This window comes from Anomalospiza imberbis, chromosome 14, assembly GCF_031753505.1.
Source record: "Anomalospiza imberbis isolate Cuckoo-Finch-1a 21T00152 chromosome 14, ASM3175350v1, whole genome shotgun sequence".
NCBI lineage: Eukaryota > Metazoa > Chordata > Aves > Passeriformes > Viduidae > Anomalospiza > Anomalospiza imberbis.
In genome coordinates, this window is record NC_089694.1 from 3,674,354 (window position 1) to 3,690,014 (window position 15,661).

The 15,661-nt window shown below is 37.0% G+C and overlaps 1 long non-coding RNA gene across 2 annotated transcripts; it reads left to right on the plus strand.

The window, feature by feature from the left end:
- The first annotated feature begins 1,818 nt into the window (after window positions 1-1,818).
- LOC137482317 (uncharacterized) lies at window positions 1,819-4,486 on the plus strand. 2 transcript variants are annotated; one of them, XR_011004007.1, is made up of 3 exons: window positions 1,819-2,131; window positions 2,594-2,677; window positions 4,200-4,486. It is a non-coding gene; the product is annotated as an uncharacterized lncRNA (long non-coding RNA). The 2 variants fall into 2 exon arrangements; XR_011004006.1 differs by having other exon boundaries at window positions 2,594-2,672.
- Window positions 4,487-15,661: the final 11,175 nt, after the last annotated feature.

Below are 15,661 nucleotides of genomic sequence, written 5' to 3' on the forward strand. Positions count from 1 at the left end.
TGTGTTGCACACTGAGGTACAGCTCTGCTGTAGTTTGGTTTTTATTACTTTTCGTTTAGTTTTCATCAGTTTTCTATGAAAAGCTCTTGAAGGCCTTTCTTGCCCGTGTTCTGCATCCAGCTTTGTTTGACAAAAGCATTAAGGAGCCTTGAAAATTAACCGCCCAATTTCCCTCCAAGAAGAATTCCTACATCCACTTTATGTATAAAACTTTAATGCAAGTGTTGTACAGTAACCACTGCTCTGTTTCTGGTATGACTTTCCATTGCTTCTTAATAACATGGTTTTTTAAAAACATTTATTAAATTACCAATGCTTAAAAGGGACGGGGAGCACATCTCAGAGTAGCAAACATCTGCAGCTGCTTTTTAGAATGTGAAACCAAATATGCAAATACTAAATTATGGCAGTTCTTAATATCACTTTATTGCAGAGAGTTTTTACCTCTTGATATCAACAACTGAAGTAGCTTCACATCTAGAGTTTCCTTGAAAAATATTTACAAAGAAGTCCCAGTGAATTTTTACCAGATATTTTGGTCTTTGAATGCAATTAAGCTAGTCTGTATGCTTAATGTGAAATACAAATTAAATATTTGTATTAAGCACTTCTTTTCAGGTGGATATTAAAATTATTATATTAGTGATCAAGAGTGTGGCTGAATTAGCAACATATGAAATGCAAAACAAGTTATTAGATTTTAGTCTTCCAATAGTTTGGATAAAACACCCTCATAAATCTTATAGAAAAGATAAATGACTGACCTGGATAAATAAAGAAAAAAAGTTGTCTGAGTCATAATGAATACTTCCCCATCAGCCATTCATTATTGCTCAAACACATGTTGCCTTTAACACGAGTGCATGATCTTGAATATTATTAAGGTTTAAAGAAATTTAAATGTGACAAGCTCAAGATTAAACATGGCACAGAAATGAGTTTAAACAGCTAATTAGGTTTTTTTTGGTCCATCCTGTGTTTGACAGATATGTAAGAGCAGTAATACTAATTAGGGGGACCACAGCACCCGACAGATATCAATTTTATCCTGGAACTGCAGTCTGTGCCACACATTGCACACGAACCACTTCTCCCTGTTTGAGACATTTTGAAAACTAAAATAATTCTGTGTGTTACAGTTTTACAGCGAGCTTCACTTTATATGAAATAGCTCTTCTCTCCTTAAAGATCTAAAGATGAAGTCTTCACTTTTAGAAAAGAATTCCATCAGATAATTTGTCAAATTACAAATAATTGTCAAGTGAGGTTGATTTTTCCACTATATGTTTTTGATTTTGATTCCACAGTGCTGAATATGAGCATTAAAATTAGTAACATTTACATGAGTTACATCAGCATTTACAGTGCTGATTTAAAAAATAATTGGGATAGACACTGTGTTTTTAAAAGGTGACGAGCTATCATAAAGGATCTTATGTTAATATATAATTTATCTCACACAGTAATGAAAATTTATTAATGCTTGGTTAGTCATTTAATCAGATATCTCTCAACTGGTATTTACAGCTAAAACCAGATATTAATTCACTGAGTGATAATGGAAAAGAATGGGAAACATATCATCATTTTTCTTTCTAAACCATATTCTTACAGTTAGGGTAACCCAAGTAAAAGCTTGTAAAATTCATCCCATTTTAAGTCAAACATTTCCAAAACTTGCATTATCCCTCTTACTATAAAAGTGTAAGTAAATAAAATGCAATATTGAATCAAATAAAATAAATCTCAATCCAGAAGCAGTGTCACAGGAAATGTCCTGGGTCCCAGAGACATCGAGGTGGGATCCATCAGCCCACACTCCACCAAAAAGCACCAGCTGTCAACAACACAACGTTCCAGCCTGGCACAGGGAGAAATTCTGCTCAGTTTCTTTGGGTTTTGGTTGCTGAATTGCATCTTAAGCAGAGAAATCTGTTCTTTGGCAAAAGAGAGGGGGAGATGGATTCAAAACTTGTGCCTTATTATCCAATCGAGCTTCAGTCGTAAAAGATTCTGCAGAGTAAAGCTTGAGCCATCATCACTAGAACAAAAGGATGGAGGCTGAAACAATCACATTAACATCTATCAAATCCTTGGACAAAAATTGACTTTCTGACACAGAGCTGCACAGGTTAGTGAATGAGCAGATGCCATGGAATGAGAGATTGATGCCTCAACAATAGCCTGAAGTCTGACTAATAATCCAGAACCAATTTGTCACAGATGCCAACTCTAAAGTATTGGTTAAGCCCTGAGCAAAGAGTCTGCATTTCAGCCCCTCACAGAGGTTTTATTTTAGCTGTATTGTTGTAAGCAGCTATTCCCAATGCTCCTTTAAACTTTCTGTTCCTGGTGTTTCCTTTTAGCCTGTGAATGAATTTATTAAACTTAAGAGCAAGCTCTATTTCCTCCAGAACAGAAACAGAGGTACAAATTATGTAAAAGGATTTCAAAATCCTCTATTTACAGTGAGCTTTGTAGAATAGTGCTTTAGAGTTTTCAGGTACCCAGATCAGGATTCCTGTCTTAACTGTCTTCCATATTTCATGACATTAAAATCTCATCACATGAGATTTTCATCTGTTCGTTCCAGATTGTGAAATAGAAAATAGTAAGGATGAGGAAAGATCCATCATTTTCTTCTATCTCCTCCTCAGAGTGACTGGATGGAGGTTAGGTGAGGGGAAACTTCTATACTTTCAGAGATGCAGTGATTTATTTATACCCTGTGTTATACCAAACAAGAAGCCTTCCATATCTTTCATTTCTGCTTCCTGTCTGTGTTTTTTCTCTTCTAAAATGAATTTAGCAATTTACAAATTGTAATCATCTTTCTTCTTCTCTAAACCATGAATAAGATATTCCTTAGCAAAGCACTCATTGCAGAGCACTGCCTTGGTGCTCTGTACCACTTGTGATAAGAAATCAGGATACTAATTCTTGCACATGACTGTAGCCTTAATATATTGAGCTAATAAAAAATAATCTTCAGCACATGCATAGGAATATTCAGTGAGATTATCTCCTCCTAACACAATTTGTTCCTAGGAGACTGATTTAATAAAGCTAGAAAATCCATGTCTTCTAATGGTATTCTATTAATCTTCATTTTTCTATTAATAATGTAATTTTGAAATGTAATTTTATGTTAATGAATGACATTTGCAACTATTTTTGAATTTAAAAAAAATACATCTGGAACCTCCAGCAAAGGATTCCAGACTTCTGTACTCTTTATCTAATCAGTAGATAATGACAATTAACAGCACTTGGAAGAGGAAAACAAAATAACCACAAACTAGGTAATTGGCTTAAAAACAATGATTCAAAACTTCTGTTACATCTCTGTAGCGCAAAGATACATTGAAAAAAAGAGAGAGGGGTTATTTGTTAATGAAAATAGCCTTAGTTCTGTTGTCCGGAGCCTTCACACTTTGTATTTCTCAGCAAAAGACTCAAAAAATGCTTGGGTTGAGTGGCTGGGTGGCACTCCCCGTGTCTGCCAATGGGATCATTAAATTTGGCTCTGATTTGGTTCTGTACATGGAAATGCAGAATATTGGCACTGAGCCACGGAATCCAGTTTATTGATAAAGCTGCTCTTGTCTGTTTGACCCTGGCTTATGTGGCCTGTGCTAAGTTCTCTATTTTTTAGTTCTCATATGATTCCCACAAAATACTGAACCTGAGCTCTTCCTCAGGGGATCTGCAACCCTGGCAGTCCAGGGTTCCTTGTCTGAGGGAGCAGAACGGGGCCCTGTTCTTTGAAGTTTTTGCTTGCAGTGGGTGAGATTTACCATGAATAATTCACTTGACAGATTTTTACCCCTTTAACTGTTCAATTATTGATCACAGAATGAAAATCCTCCAACGTACTAATTATTTTAAATGATTTGTGAATTATTATCCCCACAGATTGTGAGGATTGTTATGAATATTCAAAACTTTTAGTATGAGTTGCATAAATCATGTGGGATTTAGAAGACTTATACTGTAACAGACAGTATGGCCTGAATTACACTTTGACAACTGACTTAATTGGGTAGTGACACAATATGACATTGCAGTCAATAAACTTAATTATTTGTCCTAAATTTCACTTTTTACAAGCATGGCCACTAATAACTCTCAACTCCTATGGTGAGCTTAGGAAGTAAGAAAATATAGGAAAAAAAAACATATTTTGAAATTTTCTGCAGGGAAATGACTGTAATAAATTGAATGCAAGATGCTGTGAAAAGGAAGTTGATCTTATTATACAAAATCTTTGGGTGAGTTGATTTTACCCACTCCACCATCTCCCTGTGCCAGGGTGGTTTATGCAGAGGAGGAGTTTAGAAAGGATAATTTGTTCCCAGCACAGGGGACAAGGGACAGCAGCTGGCAAGTTCTGAGATCCCATTCCCTCTTTGCTGGACAGCTCATTCACATCCCATTGGAATCCAGCGGGGATGGGTGCCCCTTCCCCTCTGGAGCTCGCTTACTTCAACTCTCAGCAAGCCTAAAACAGGCTGCTACAGTGTCTGGTTTTCCCTGGCTCAGACAGGGATTGAGTGGTTCATCTGCCACCTGCTTTCCTGTTTTTGACATCCTCTTGCACCTCCCATGCTGAGGTGGTGTCAGGATGGACACCATGGCATGGAAACACCTCCAGGGTTATTTCTGAGTGGTGTCCTGGGAGTGGGTCCCTCATAACTGCTCCTGTAACTCCCAATTCTGTTTTCCTCAGGGGAATTTCCACTCGTGCTGCACTCTCAGCAGAGCTGGTACCTCTGTGCCAGATTTCTCAATGTAGATTCCACTCACAGCAATGCCTGCAGTATTTCCTTCTCCTGGCATGTTAACGTGTCACTGACCTGTTCAGAATCTGTGAACACACTTTTTGCCAGGTGTCTCAGGCTGCTGTTTACAGCTGCTTTGCTGTCAGTGGTGTCTTCTTGGGGAGGGAGATAAAAAACCAAACAACCTTAATGAGTCCCAGTATTTGAGAGGTGTAAATATCTGAAAAACACAACAGGAAATCATTTTATCAAAGAATGAAGAGTTAATGAATCCATCTTGTCAAATGATTTTTCTTTCAGATACAGCTGACATTTTCAACTGTTATCTCCATTTACAATTTCAATATCTGAAATTCTTCTCTCCTAATCTGAATGCTTAGTCTGAGCTGGGAATGTGTATCAAGAATGTTTTTCAATACATATGAGAGTATTAAATGTCACAGCTCAGTGGGAGCCTTCAGCTGAGAATCTTCCAGAGGATAAATTGCTGGAAGTGCCCTGCAGAGCAGTTCATCTCTCTGGTGACCAGGCTGTAAGGCTGGGACACTGGGCTCTCTCTGAACTCCCTGAAGTTCATAGTTTAAGGTAGTCCTGGGGGTACGTCGTTGACCTCTGAAGTTAAATCTCCTTTTCCTGTTTTTGTCCTTTTTTGTGGACCTGCTGCAGTTCATTCGTTTCAGGATAAGTGGAAATCCCTCTCTGTATCAATCCTCTCCCATGCTGATTGTTTTGCTCTAGACAGGGATTCAGCCTTCTCCCCAAACATTTCCACCACGAGTCCTTCCCAAGGGCTGCAGTGCTTCGCAAATTGCTCCAGAATGAGTCTCCGTGGGGTCTTGGAGTTGGCTGACCTGAATCCCATCAGACACAGGGATGGTTTTCGGCAGCTTCTCACAGAAAGCCAATCCTGGAGCCCCCCAAACCCAGCCCAGGCACCACCTTGTGTTGCTGTTGGACCTTGTGCCCTGCTCCTTCACCCTCTGACGTCTGCTGAACATTGCAGCTCAGTGTGAGTGTTTGCATGTCCTTTTCCCTTCTTGCTTAGTTTCCCATCAAATAGCTACAGCTTAAGAAAAGCAAATTTGCTATAAACAAGCACACAAAAACAAAGCTGGTTAAAAAATACAGCTAATCCCAGGCAGTGTGGGCCAGAACCTGACAATTGATCTTAGGCTCCAATGCCACTGGCAGCAGATTTAAAATGTCAAAGTGCAAACACCATTTGAACATTAATTTGGGTGCATGTTGTAGCTCCCCAAACTACAGAGAATTTTGCACCCCCTTGACTGCTTTAGTTTCATGACCTGTTGAACCTCAAAAGACAGGTGTAATTCACACACAAGAGTTTTTTAGGATTCTAAAGGGCTGAACATGTTTTGAGATCCCTTGAGAGGGATGTGGTCCTAAATATTGCTGATATACATGAGCAATGATGCAGTCAAAGAAATAATACTATTTTCTGCTTAGATTGTCATCTTATCACTTATCAGCTTGGCACAGTTAAGTTGTTCTGGTCATTTTTATCTAAAATTTGTTATTTAATGCTAAGCAAATCCATTTTCTGACTAGCAACTACAGTTAAATGTGTGTTATTTAATATCTCATTTAGCACTTACATTTTACCTCTCTGCAAACATTTATGGGAATCAACTGTAAAAAAATTGTGAATAAGAAATTGCTACAGTGAAGCAAAATAAGCCTTGTCTGCAAATTATGATGGTGTCACCAACAGCCCACTGACAACTACTGACAATTTTTTCTTGCCCTGCTTGAACTTTGATTTGCTGAGTAGATAAAGCACCCCAATGTATTGACAGAGAATATTTAGATAGCTCTTAAATAAAACCAGGGAAATCCTTGCAATTTCCCTACTTTATTTTAAAAAAAGATTCTTCTTTTTAGCTTATTACCCATTCCTTGATGTATTCCTAAACACCATTTTATTATGGTTATTATTATTATTACTACTCTTGACTATAAATTGAGATCTTTTCCCATGTTTCTAACACACAGGATCTATAGAGGCACTAATTTGGTTAAAAAAAATAAATAAAAACCAACCAACCCTCAATGTCTTGCTGGTGATAAGGAGCATGCAAAGTATGAATTGCTTTTGACACACCGTGACACAAGCACCTTTGATACAGAACTGGGGAGTGATGCAGTTTAACAAGTTTTAATTTCTGGTGCAGCTGGAAGACAATAAAGAGAAAGCATGAGAACAAATTAAACACTATATAGGTCAATCATTCTATTAGCAGTCTTCAGGGAACACACATCTCATTTACATAATTGTATTTCTGCTGCAACCAGACAGACTGCTGTGCTAATACGTGTTCTTGGTGAGTCTATAAAAACACTGAGGATGGCCTTTCCTACATTAAAGTATGGGTAACCAGCATTGCAGGAGCAAATGCATTATTAATTTTATCTAATCAGTATTTCAAGGTTAGTTTGACCCAATCTACAAAGGGCCCAGCAGCTCCACAGGTAATGGTCTTTTGAATATTTTCCCTTAAAGCAAAGATTAAGTTCTTACGGTTTTCATACTTATATGCAAATAAACCAAATTTCCAACTTTTTTGTTTAAGTCTGGGAGAAGATGCTAGCTCCTTGTTGCCTCCTCTGATAAATTTAAGCAACCTGCAACTGGGACACTTGGTTGGCATTTACCTGTTTGTGATGTTTTCAGTTTCTCATAGAAGATGCTCCAAGAGAGACCTTTACAAGTTAAAATATTGTATTTCTATTAGTTTTGTGTTCACAGCAGCAGGCTTACTACGTATACCATATTTGTAACAAACTCATGGTAAAAGCTACAGAGTGAGGTTTTTGGCTAAAATTTGCTTTTTCACTATTACACCTTGAGACAGAATTGTAATAATGAAAAGCAAATAAATGAACAGGAGAGGAAGATTGAGTTGCACTTCTATGTCCATTAAATACCTTTGTGTTAATTTACTTAACATACTTCAATTACACCTTGGTTTTCAGGGTTTTTTTTTCTTATATCTAACCCCACTGTGCTGGATCTGATATATGTGTGCAATTATTTCACCCTAAAATGCATAACATGGGGCTGTAATCTTGAAGGGAACTTATTAAGAGAAAAACACATTTTATTCTCAAATTTAAATTAAAGTTAACTATAATCATACTTTCATGAAGCATATACAAGAAATAAAGGTATGATGCTATGAGCTTTTCTAAATTCAGGGGGAAAAAGGTGTAATAATACAATATAAACTACTCCAGTAATTCTCAAAATCAAGACAGAAAATTAAACTTTTAATTCAGACACAGCAATTATCAAAAGAGCTTAACATACATCATTTTCTCTACTAAATCTCAACAATTAATGCTTTTTAGCAGGCTTCATTAAAAACATTGCCAAGATATTGAATTCATGCACTTACATTCATAAATAAGAAAAAAATATGTGGCAAATGTATTAAAGGGAGAACTGCTGAATGAAAAATTACTGAATTTCATTTAATTGAAAGGAAAATCAATGAAAGGATTATGTTGGGCATAGCTCTCACCAGCTGGGGTGGGGTTGGGCTTCAAATCACATGGGTTTGCTCAGGGATCAAGCTTCAAATCCCCTGAATTTGCTGAGTGATCAAATATCAATCACATGACTTTGCTCAGTGATCAAATATCAATCACATGACTTTGCTCAGTGATCAAATTTCAATCACATGACTTTGCTCAGTGATCAAATTTCAATCACATGACTTTGACTTTGCTCAGTGATCAAATATCAACTACATGACTTTGCTCAGTGATCAAATTTCAATCACATGACTTTATTCAAAAATCCAATTTCAAATCTCATGGGTTGGCTCAGGGATCAAATTTCAAATCCCATGAATTTGCTCAGTGATCAAATTTCAATCTCATGACTCTGCTCAGTGACCTTTTGTGGCATGAACTGAGTGTGAGCAATGAAGAATTGTTTTGTATTTGATGTTCAGCTCCAGGTGTCTTTCCATGTCAAGGCTGAGCTTACACTCCACAGTATTTGGCAAACTGATCATTTCCATTTTTGGAAATTAAGAGACAGTTATGTGATGAGACAAGTTTATGAATTGGGCATATTTAAAGTTGTGCATTGAGTAGTAAATCTCTTTGGGGTCTTTTGGGTCCCTCTGTAAAGAATCGAAAGGGAACCTGCTGTTCCTCCATGAGGAATCACATCCAAGGGCTAAACTGAGGACAGACACTCATTATTAAAACTCCTTCCCTTGCAGATAGAAATAACCCTTCCATTTATTTGAACAAGACGCCAAAAACTTGATTTAAAATATAGAAACAGCACAAGCTACCCAAATAGTACTGATGAATTCTATAATTGCATTTCCTCAGTAGAATTTTCCATATGGAACAAAACTGGTGTGTTAGGCTATCAAATAAATGAGAATCCTGATTACCAGCAAAATAGCCTGGAGCAGAAACACTGGACAATAGGGTTTATTTTTTAATGCATCACTCTGAAAAAACCTGCTGATTATACTGTAGAATCTTTGTCCCAATATTTCATAATTGCATATTTTAAACCAATTCTAGAAGCTTTTATTTTAAAGAAAAATGTTAACGTACAAAGGGTTCTGGAAAAAACAAAAAAAATCCCACCCCATCACCCTGTGCTCCAGGGTTCACTTAAATACTATGATTTCTGAGAAATTTGGTGGTCCTCCTCTTTTTAACTGCAACTTTTGGTAAATATAATAAATTATTTCCAATTAAGGGCTAGCAGGACGCATGATAAGTGACATCTCTATCAATTTATTAAAACAAAATCTCTCTGCACTGGAATAAACAGAGTAGAATATTAAAATATTATGCTAGGAGTGTATGCTTAATTAAATGTACATTAGCTAGGTAATTCTTTATCATTTAATAGTATGATTTTTCTTTTTTAAGTAGATGTCAATTATGCACTTGTAGGAAGGACAGACTCTCAGCAGATTCCAGTATTTCAAATCTGGCTCATTTTAACAGCTGAATGAGTTGGAGTCTTTATTGGGTTTTCATTATTATTCACTCATTATTAGTGTGTAATGAGAAAATTGGTCTAAAACAAATCTTTGCTGTTTGTTATATTATGTAATAGGCAACCAATGGCATTGAACTGGAATTCAGTGGGATTTAAGCCTTTGTGGTTGATGAGTAACACTAAACATCTGGATTTCCAAATGGGCTTTATTTGTTGCAAAGCAAAAATAAATCTTGCACAGATGATCATCAGCATCTTGAGCACTTTGCAGAATGAAGCATTGTTGCAAGGATCTGTCCTCTGAGAAGTAATGAGTCAGTCTAAACCCAACAGAAATAGGGAAGCTGAGTTGAGTCATGATGCTTTAAAAGGCAGAATTTTCATTAGATTAACAATAACTGACTTTAAATGCAGATTTCTTGTTTCTCACGTTGGGAAGGTTATTGTTAGTAAAAATAGACTGCAGAGATAACAAGCACTGATTATGATTTATCTCTTCACCTAATCAAATTCTAAAGGAAGTCTGGTGTAATTTGTGTGGTATCATCTTAGGAAGATTACTTCTGGACTGCTTTTCTTGATGAAGTGATGTTAAATATTGTAACTGATTGTATGAATTGGTTTGCATACAGTCTTTCTTCTAAAAGAACACTTAATCAAAAAAGAAGCTGATAGTATATAATTTTCTTAATGTATGCATAACTATATTTTAAAGGAGTGTTTTCTGAAGTGACATTTCTTTTGGAAAAAGCATCACACTGACTTTTCTAAAATCTATATCTGTTTTAGAGAATGTGAAATGTATAGTGCATCTGACAAGCTGGAGACAGGGAATTTTTTATTCTTTTCTTGACCAACAAATTGTGGTAAAGCTGCAGATATCACTTGTGCCTTTCTATAAGAGGATTTGCAACTTTCTCACTGAGAAAATGAGATCACTAAAAAAATGGTGACAGGAATTTAAATGGAGACAAGATTTTGGGATTTTTTTTTTGAGTATAGAGTTCTAAACATGTAAATTCAAGCATATTTTCCAGTTAGTTCTGAGGATGACTTAGCACTGTCAGTTTATCCCTTGCCAGTGAGAAAAGCAGCAATATGGCTTTTGCCAATGTGCCTTTGGACTTGTTGCCACTCCAGACTTGGCAGTGTTTGGAATTCCTGCGCTCAGCCTGGGGCAGTCAGCTCAGGGACGTAGCACAGAGCAGCCAGCATGGCAGAACACAGCATTCCACACACAGATGGAGGTGTGTAGTCAAGATACCATTACAACATCCATACATATTCATATAGATACACGGCGTTGCTACTTTTAGTGAATATGGGTACCTCGGATTGCAATTAATGTTTTTTTTCTCTAAAATATATGAATAAAATAAGGAAAATATTACCAATAAAAATTAATAACAATTAATTTGCATCAAATTTTTAATATATCGAATATATTCATAGTAAAAAGATTTAATTACTGTTTTTCCTGCTCACGTGTTTAAAATCAGAGCATTTTCTTCAATTCTAGAGCTATGAAACACTTATTTTACTGTGCACTTGTGGTGAGCAAGGATAGTGTAAAATTAAATGCAACACCATTTATAAAGCTTTTCCTTAGGCATCTAATGAAAGTTCAGTGACAAGACCGAAAGCCTGATTTGTGATATATGTCAAAGAAATGAAGTATTTGATGTGAATGAAACATGGATATGAAAGTCACTCCATGTAACCCAGCTTCTGTAAGTCTGCATCTCTGAGATCCACGCTGAGACATTTTTGAGGAAACATATGAACTGCAGCCTCCCTGTGAATTTATGCAAAGTAGGAAATGTCACATATGGAGCTCTTGGGATGGGATGCAGGCTATGATAATCACTGCAGCCGTATCAAAGAGAAATTGGGAATTTGGCATGCTCTGAAGAACTTCTCTAAAACAGGGGCCACGCCACGCTCCTTCCTTGGTGCCATGTGCAATCTTGCCATCATTTCTGGAGGCGGATTTCCTCTGGGTCCCCATTTTCTCCCCCATAGGGATAGTTCTCAATCTTTACCACATTTTTCCAAACTATGAAAAGTGGTTGTGATGATGGCACAGCTCTTTTCCTTTTTACTTATGATTTCTGCTTTTGAAAGATGTAAAGAGTGTTACAGTGCAATATAGGTTGAGATTTATTGAAGGTCAGAGCTGTTGTTTTGTGGTTTTCATCCCTGGTAATAATCCTAGTCAGTACTGTGACAACATTTGATGTGTTAGGAAAATTGGTTATTTCAGAGAAATGCTTTTCCTAGCACGTTGATGTTTTCCAGGAGCAGCCTGAAGCTACCATTCCTGGTTTCAGCCACAATTCCTGTTGTACAAGTTCTTCTTGAATCTTGTATTAAATCCTAGCTAGCTGAAAACAAGCTCAAACACACAGATACTGACAATCTTCTACCTCTATTAATTCAAGTACCTGTGACCAATTTCTCCAGTGCAGCATGCATGATCTCCCCTGTTTATATTTGTGGATGTGTGTTTAAGCATTGACTGCTTTAATATCCTGTGGAATGCTCATAAGGAATAATTTGATCACGGGAGGGGAAAAAAAGAAAGGCAGTGAATGACAAAGGAAGGAGAGAGATCAAACACAATGGACAGAATGGGAACCAAAGGTACAAAAAAGGAAAAATACCCAATCAATCTAACAGATTAGCTCTAAATTGCCAGGGGAAAACATGAGTCATCACAGAAATGAGAGCAACAGGCCCTTTGGGACTCAAAATTGAAGTGGAAATACAGTATGCCTCTAGCTTTAGACTCACTCTTAGTGTGGCTTCATGCTCATCTTTCTGGTTTTTATTCTTCTGTGTCAGGTTCTCCACTAGAAGCCAATGGGACTTCCAAATTTCAGTGTCTTTATGACATGCTTTAAAGCCTGCAGGCCCAAACTCTTGGTTCCAGCAAAATACAAATGGAATAGAAGAGGGATGCCTGTGAGCTTGGACAGCAGTTTTACCACTCTCCATTTTCTGGGGAGTAAATTATCACTCCTGGTCCTCGTATCCATCACTGACCTGGACTGAGGCAGCAATGATTTTGGGTTTTGGTGATTTTTTTTTAACTGAGCCATGTATGTCTAATTGCACATGAGGTATATTTTTCTCCCACCACTACAAAAGGCTTTTTCTCATTAGTGTTAGTGAACCACATGCACTTATCTGGAGGAAAGGCCTCTAATTAATTTCATGATCTTTCTTTTAGCAGACCAAGCAGAACTTCCTCTTAGAAATGGGGGAGGACATTTTCTTTTGCAAACTCTGTGGTAATTCCTCTGTTAATCAGTAATGACTTGTGCTGGTTTGGGACAGAAGCTGGTGTCGGGCTGTGTTTTGGGTTTGTGCTGGAAACAGGGTAAAACAGGGATGCTTTGGTTATTATACTTGTATTGAGATCTGTCTATACATAAAAGGAGATACAGCTTGTCTCAACAGCAAGATAATTCTAGCCAGAAAATCTCCTTGCTCTCATGTTTGAGTCTTCCAAGGCTTAGGTCTCTCTTTCCAGCATGTTAAGAAATACTGTCAGAAGTTGCACTGCTCCTGGGATTCACCTTCAATATGATTTTTACAGCTGAGATGGGAAGAAGGACAAGTTCGTTGCCTTGCTGACATTTTCATGGACAGTAGTGTTTCATTAAGTATTACATGCAGATTTGTTCCTTTCTTGTTTTGAACATTTTGAAGCCTTTACAATGTTTTGGTTTTCCCATGAGTAAGTTTTTTCATGAATGGATTCAGAAAAGAGCCCCTTAGGAGACCTTGTACCATCCTCATCTTGCTGTTCAGCAGGAACTGGCTTCTTATGAAAATGCAAATAGGATTAAAGCAGAATGCTCCAAGAAAAAGTCAGCCTCCTCACTGAATTCAAATGATTTTGTCCTAATTCTCAGCTGAATGTGTACAGCTGTAGGAACAAGCTCTCTCCCTGTCTCAAAATCCATTCGGTGACAAATCACCTAAAACACAACACAAACTGCCAGACATATGGAGGAGAGAGCAGACTGGGAAAAAGCTTCTGACAAAGACTCCTTCCTTCTGAGAGCAATTAGGATGCAGTGAAGATGATGAGGAGAAGTTGAGGGAAGAGCTTTGTGAAGTACAAATGCTGGGTTGAGAACAAGTGTCTGCAAGATGGCCATCAAAAACTGCAGCTGGGCTGACTGACAGCATGGTCTGTGTGGAAATAGAGGGGCAAAAACCTTCCTGAAGTTATAGGAAGCTGAATTTAAGAAAGGGATCCTGCAGTTCTTTTAAGGAGGAACTTGGTCAATCGGCATTTTCCTTACCTGTAGGATTTCGCAGAGGTGTTTCCACTCTTACAGATGCAGGAATTATATATTTAACAAGAAAAGGGTAAAAAAGCTTTATTGTTTTAATCAAATTGTGTAATTTATTAGTTAATTTTTTATTATAAAGAAGATGAAAATGAAATGAGAAATTATGAAGGTTACAAATCCAATCATAATGACCCTCTCCCACTGATGTTTCTGCCTCTGACTGTTGATCAAGATACTGTCATGTTTTAATTAGAAGAACCGTTGGCAATATGTCACTGTAAGGATTGATTAAACACCAGAATTGCCATCTTAAACTCAGTCTTTCAAAATTTTTCTTTTTTTTTCTAATTTGAGGATTACTTTTGTAGTGCAACAGCTTCAAAATAACTTTTTAAAAGAGTTATTCAAGTGGAGGTAGTTCCATTTCTCTCACATCTGTGTATGATTAAACAGAGATCACAGAAAACCTGGAAGATTATAAAATGTATTGTCAGCTTTTATTTAATTTTCTAATGTTAAGGGGTTTCTCAGTTTCTCTGGTGCCTTCATTAAGCATTATTTGATCTTCAGTGGCTTCCCTTGATTTTGGGGTTAATTATGTCTTTTGATATAAATATATGTTAGAAATAGTTAAGATTCATAACGTGGTCATGGAAATGGGAAGTAAATTCTTCTATGGGGAGAAATTAGGGAAATAATATAAAGAGACAAGCAAAAGAAAATATTTTCTGTTGTACTTTCTAAATATTAGGGAAAAGATCATTAAAGTAACTAAAAATCAAAATTAAATTTTCAAGAACTTATTTAAAGGCTCTGCACAGTTTTTAGAAATCTGAAGGGATGGTAATGCACTTAATAGCATCAGAACACCTGTAGTCACATTCCTTCAGTATCTAATGAGTTTCTTTCTTCATGACTTTGATACAGAACACTTGACTTGAAGTCACTTCATTAATTTTAAGTAGTCTGTGTCTGAAAATATTCCAGCCTTGAACACAGGACTTTAGAGAGTTAAAACCAACTGCTGCAGAAAGCTATGATCTCCCAGATAAAATAGCAGACTCTGGCTCACAAGAATTTCAGTTTGGATGTGTTCTGAGGGGGTTTCATTTTCTCCCAAGGATCGGGATATTGTAATTTTCACAGGGGAGAAAACTTTTAAATCAGTGGGAAAGAATAAATCATGTCTGGTCATGTTCTTGGACTGCTAGAGGATGCTGTATAGAAAATAAATCAGTGTATGGAGCTAAGGGTGGGTGGTCAGGGGGAATAGTCTGGCAGCTAAAATGTGAGCTTTGTGACATGGATATCTCAGGTATTAAAAGAAAGTGATGGCAAACAACAATGGATGTGCTGCCATAAATAGGATTATCTGAGGGCCACGTTCTGAACAGGATTCCTGCACATCTTCCCAAATATTAAGAAAGAAGGTGAAACAAGGCATAAATATTTAATGTGATTTTAAAGAGAGAATGCTACAAAGCTCTCTCTTCTGTCACCTCAAGCTGTAGGACTGATGAGATAATACAGGCACCATGGCAAGTGACAATATTGCAATTACTCGTACTTAGCAG